General features: G+C 35.1%; 1 pseudogene; it reads right to left on the bottom strand.

The window, feature by feature from the left end:
- Window positions 1-1,172: 1,172 nt before the first annotated feature.
- Window positions 1,173-2,559, bottom strand: LOC144305997 (tumor susceptibility gene 101 protein-like; annotated as a pseudogene).
- Between the last annotated feature and the right edge of the window lie 3,982 nt (window positions 2,560-6,541).

Here is a 6,541-nt window from a genome sequence, read left to right as displayed (position 1 = left end):
ATCTAGGAAGTATAGAGATTATATTCCTGTAGGCCAGAACACAGGGGTAATTGTAGAAAACATTTAATTCTATAATAACATAAGTTTTGTCTAGAGAGTAAATATTAAACTTTGGAATATAAGACAAGGGAAAGAAGCCTGCTTAATAGTATTGGGAAGACAATGAAATTGTACTTAGGAAAATGGACAGGGGTTCTGAATGGGGAAAATTGTTAAGATATATGGACCAAGAAGGGGAAGTTGATGCTCCAAACTTTATAGGGGTCTTGAAAGCTCCAAAAGGGGTCTTAAGAAGCTGTTTATCATCTCAAATGAAAAAGGGAGTGCTCGGTTGGGTAGAGACCATAGGTACCACATGGTCATCCTCTAATTTAGGACTTACTGTTTCAAAAGCTCCGAACCTTACATAGAATACATACATATCCTATCCCTAACTATCTGAGGTGTTATTTTTCTCTTTTTATAAATGAGGAAACCAAGTCTAAGTGATGTTAGGTAGCTTGCTCAGATTTAAGCAGATAAGAAATATTGGAAACTTAGATGTAAGGTCAGGCTTTGATAACAAATCCTTATAATGTCTATAACTGCTACTTTTATAATAACTATTGATAGTTGTTTAGTCCTATTAACTGAATCAAAAGCTGAGACATAGTGAAAACTGAATTCAACAGTCACTTACAAAGATCATACACCATGATCAAATGGGATTTATTCCAGACATGCAAGGATAGCCCAATATCCACAAATCAATCAACATTATATACCACATTAGCAAAATAAAAATAAAAATCATATGATCATCTCAATAGACATAGAAAAATCATCTTGACAAAATTCAAAATCCATTTTTGATAAAAACTCTAAATGGAGTGAGTATAGCAGGTGTACCTGAACATTTTTAAACATTTATTTATTTAGTTATTTTATGCAACAAATTTTATTTAACATATCAGTTCCAACATTCAGCACAAAAGGTTTGCAGAGGATAGAAAGTACATTAATAAAAGCCAGTCTTTACCAAAAGAAAACCGAAAATATACTATTGTTTCAAGATATATTACACTTAAATGATAAACTGTCATAACATATTCTGGGCACCTACTGATACAAGAAAGAAAGAGAAGGAAAGAATGCTTGAAGAAAAGCTCAATCTCCAGCTAATATCAGAGAAGTCAGTAGAGGTCACAGAGATTAGCAGTCTTTCTTGCTTTTTGCATTAGTGCCCCCAGCTGGAACTGTTTATGGGACAGAAGATGTACATGCTTCAGGAAGACACCCAAACCTATTACTCCCCACCTCAAGGCTTCTCCTAGGTAAAAGATAGTGTCTTCAATAGCATTTTCCTCTGCATACAGATTTAGGATCTGTTTGTATAGTGGGACTGTCGGAATGATAACTTCATCAGTGTCATTGTTTTCAGACTGATTTTCTCCAGAACAGAACTGAGTTCTTCATTCTTCTTTCTCAAAAGTTCTATGTTTTTATCGACCTCAGCTACTTCTTGATCTAAACGGGTAACCATCTCTTCCAGTTTCTGATCACCTTTCTTCAGGTCTTTCTCTGTTTGTTTCAAGGCATTGAGCCCTGCCTGGGCATGATCCATTTCCTCCTTCCTCTGCCATCTCAGCTTGTCACTAACCACTGAGATGAGAGAGGCTCGAATGGTGACCTCACCAATGGTGTCATCCCTATTGGGACTGACAGTGGCCACGGGAGCTGGGAAGGGTATTGAAAACCTGTGGCAGGATACTGACCAGAGGTGGTTAAGGACAGCCTGGATAACCACTGGGGTTGGGAGGATATCTGGATGGATATGCAGATATTCCACTTGGCATACTTGGCATATAGGAAGTATTGGGTTGCCCCTTTGCCTGGTATAGTGGATAAGATGCCAAAATAGTGAGACGAGAGAAGACTGGAGGTTCATCTCCAAACACCGCAATCATGACCTGAATAAACAAGTCTGGCTGTGGTGTTTCCATTTATGTAGAGAAGGAAGATATATCTTCTCATTTGCATCAGCATGCTTTCCTGTTTTATTTTTAAAGGATTTATTTATTTATTATTTATTTATTTATTTATGAGAGACATAGAGAGAAAGGCAGAGACACAGGCAGAGAGAGAAGCAGGCTCCGTGCGGGGAGCCTGATGTGGGACTTGATCCCAGGACTTGAGGATCATGCCCTGAGCCAAAGGCAGATGCTCAACCACTGAGCCACCCAGGTGTCCTGCTTTCCTGTTTTAATAGTCATTGAACTAGTAGGTTTAATGAAACAGATAGGGGAATTATATGAGCATGTGTCCCACAGCCTGAGGCATATTGGAATATTATATATATTACTTTATAAGGCACAAGAATTGTTCCACTAAGGTTCATTAGTTCCCTGGAACTGCCATCATTAAAAACATATGAATCCAATACAGGTTTGAGATCTTTGTATAAAGTAATAACATGGACAATTTCATGTACGGTTAGGTCTCTGTATTTGTACTTAGACACCATTTTCTTGAGCTGGCTCTCTGACACTGCCATGGCGTCCGCCTCACGACTCCTGTCCCCGCAGGGCAGGTGTCTTTGAATATATCAAAGTACTTAAATGACAGGTCCACAACTAACACCATACTCAATGGTAAATAACTTAGAGCTTTACCCCTGAGATCAGGAATAAGACAAAAATGTTCGCCTTCCCCACTTTTATTCAACATAGTACTGAGAGTCCTAGTCACAGCAATCAGACAAGAAAAAGAAATAAAAGGCGTCCAAATTGTAAGGAAGAAGTAAAATTTTTACTATTTGCAGATGACATGATACTATGTATAGAAAACCCTAAAGTCTCCACCAAAAAACTACCAGAGCTGATAAATGAATTCAGTGAAGTCACAGGATACAAAATCAATCTACAAAAATCCATTGCATTTCTATATACTACTAACGAAGCAGCAGAAAGAGAAATCAAGAAACAATCCCTTTATAATTGCACCAAAAGTAATAATATATCTAGAAATGAACTTAACCAAGGAGGTGAAAGACTTGTAGTCTGAAAACTATGAAACACTGATGAAAGAAATTGAAAATGACACAGACAAGTGGAGAGAGATTTCATGTCCATGAATTGGGAGAATGCATATTGTTAAAATGTCCACACTACTCAAAGCAATCTATAGATTTAATGCATTCCCTATCAAAATACCAGTAGTATTTTTCACAGAACTAGAACAATCCTAAAATTTGTATGGAACTACATAAGACTATGAATCACTAAAGCAATCCTGAAAACCAAAAACAAAGATAGAGGCATCACGATGTCAGATTTCAAGTTATCCTAAGTTGTAGTAATCAAATCAGTGGTACTGGCACTAAAATAGACAGGTTAATACAACAGAACAGAGAGCCCAGAAATAAACCCATGATGTTTTGGTCAATTAATCTTTGACAAAGGAGACAAGAATATGCAATGAGGAAAAAAAAAGAAAAACCGTCTTTTCAACAAATAATGTTGAGATAATTATACAGCTGCATGCATAAGAATGAAACTGGGCCCTTTCTTACACCACACACAAAAATAAACTCAAAATGGATTAAAGACCTAAATATGAGACCTGAAACCATAAAAATCCTAAAAGAGAACAATGGTGGTATTTTCTCTGACATGGACTGTAACATCTTTCTAGATAGGTCACCTGAGGCAAGGGAGACAAAAGCAAAAATGAATTATTGGACTACATCAAAATGAAAAGCTTCTTGCACAGCAAAGGAATCAATCAACAAAACCAAACAACACTCTACCAAATGGGAGGAGATATTTGTAAATGCCATATCCAATAAACAGTTAGTACCCAAAATATATAAAGAAGTGATACAACACAATACCCAAAAAACAAATAACCCGATTAAAAAGTAAGCAGAAGACATGAACAGGCATTTCTTCAAAGAAGACACGCAGATGGCCAAAAAACACAGAAAGGGAGCACAACACTTCATCAGGGAAATGCAAATCAAAGCCATAATGAGAGATCATCTCTTACCAATCAAAATGGCTAAACTAAAAACCACAAGAAACAAGAAGTGCTGCTAAGGATGTGGAGAAAAAGGAATCCTTTTGCACTATTGTTAGGAACACAAACTGGTACAGTTACTGAAAAGCAGTATGGAGTTTCCTCAAAAACTTAAACAAATAAAAATAATAAATTCAAAATTTAAAATAGAACTATCATATGATCCAGTAAATGCACTACTGGGTAATTAACCAAAGAACATGAAAACTCTAATTAGAAAGAATATATGCTCCCCTATGTTTATTAGAACATTATTTACAATAGCCAAATTATGGAAAGAGCCCAAATGTCCATCAATAGATGAATCAATAAAGAAGATGTGAGATTTTGTGTATATATATTTATGTGTATATATATTACACATATATATTACTGAGCCATTAAAAGGAATGAAATCCTACCATTTGCAACAACGTGGATGAATGTACAGATTATAATGCAAAGCAAAATAAGCTAGTCAGAGAATGACAAACACCAAATGATTTCACTCATGTGTGGAATTTAAGAAACAAAACAATTGAACAAAGGAAAAAAAAAGAGACAAAGGAAAAAAAAAAAAACAGATTCTTAACTATAGGGAAAGAACAGATATTTACCAGAAGGAAATGGGTAGGGGATGGGTGAATTAGGTGAAGGGGACCAAGAATACCCTTATCTGGATAAGCACTGAGTTATATATGGAAGTGCTGGATCACTATATTGTACACATGGAATTAATATAAGACTGTATGTTAACCACACTGGAATTAAAATATAAGCAAGCAAACAAAACATAGCTATGATCTTACCATTGAGAGGCAATCGGACAATCCTGTGTTCCTGTTCTATTATTTTTATATGGCTCTTCAAAATTTAAATATGTTTGTCCGGACTTTTGCCCTTATATATATATATTCTGTAGATTTTCCACCACGTGTTATATAGTCGTTGCATTATTTTACTCAAGCTGTCGTAACAAAGTACCACAAACTGGTGGCTTAGACAACATAATTTTTTTGTCTTACTGTCTGAAGGCTGGAAGTTGGAGATCAAGGTCCCCCCTAGGTTTTGGTGGTTTTCTGGCCATGTTTAGCATTATTTGGCTTGTGGACGCATAACCTGCTCCTTGCCTTTATGTCCACATGGCGTTCTCACTGAGTGTGTCTCTCAGTGCTCAAATGTCTCTGTTTTATAAGGACACCAGTGATATTGAATTAGGGCCCACCGTTATGAAATCATTTTAATTTTATTCTCCCTGGAAAGACACTTATGTTCTGAGATACTGAGGGTTAGGACACCCACATATCTTTTTGGGAGTACACAAGTCATTATTTTTATCAATTCTGAAACTATTTGAGAATCTCAATTTGAATGACTGAATAACATTTTTTATTGCTAAGATAAAGCATGCTTTATTTAAACATTACTCTTTGTTGGACACTTCTTTGTTTAACCTTTTTCAGCTTATAATAGTGCTATGACCATGCTTATGCCAAAATATTTTGTGTGTCTGAGTCTATATATAATTTAAAGTTCTAAGAATAGAAACACATAGTATGAAAGTATGGATATGTATAAGGCTTTTGCTATTAATTGCCTAATTTGTCCCATAATATATCCCATTAAACTAGTGCCAAATCTGGTAGGCAAATATTGAAACTCAGTGTTGCTTTAATATATAAATGAACTCATTTCACTTATAATGAACATTTCACTTATAATGAGGTTGAATATTTTTTATATTATTGTTCTCTTTTATATTGACTACTCAATTGCTCTAACCATTTTTCTATATGGGTATGATAGTCACCTCTCTGCTGGTTTACAGGAGGAAGTTTCTCTCTCTCTCTCTCTCTCTCTATATATATATATATATATAGATATAGATATAGATATAGATAGATATAGATATCATTTTCATATAGAGAGAGCTTATTTTAATTGCCATGTTAGGTTATACAATATAAAATCAATTTGCAATTGCTTAAAAATAGGTATAGGTTCATCTTTTCATCAATAAAATTATGGCCCCTAAAAAAATCCAAAATGCATAATTTATAGGAAATATTTAAGATTTTACATTCGGATAGGAGATATAATTCTAGTTATCCAGCTGCTGCAGAAGACTTAAACGCAATGAAAGTTAATTATAACTTTTCTCTGACACAGAAAGGTGAAGTGACTTTCCAATGTCACAAAACTAGAGAATAGCAGAAGTGGAAATAGAATTCAGGTCTACTGAATCCCAGTGCAATACTTTAGTAAGCAGTCAACTATGATTTGTTGTGAAATAATAATTGCTAATTACTTTGGGTATTCCTTTCATCCTTAAAATATCTAATAATGCTCACAAGTTCATAAAGTTTATCCAATGGGCAACAATGACTTATGAGAGGATTTTTCTTCAATATTATGCCAAATGAACTTTTTAAATTTGGAGGTTTCAATAATAGTTTCAACTGAATTCTCTAATGGCAGGTGTCGCCTTCCTTTCTAGAGGTGGGGA

The sequence above is a fragment of the Canis aureus genome, chromosome 36 (genome assembly GCF_053574225.1).
Source record: "Canis aureus isolate CA01 chromosome 36, VMU_Caureus_v.1.0, whole genome shotgun sequence".
NCBI classification, from domain to species: domain Eukaryota; kingdom Metazoa; phylum Chordata; class Mammalia; order Carnivora; family Canidae; genus Canis; species Canis aureus.
Note: the sequence above shows the minus strand (reverse complement) of the source record. Positions and strands in the feature narration are given on the sequence as shown.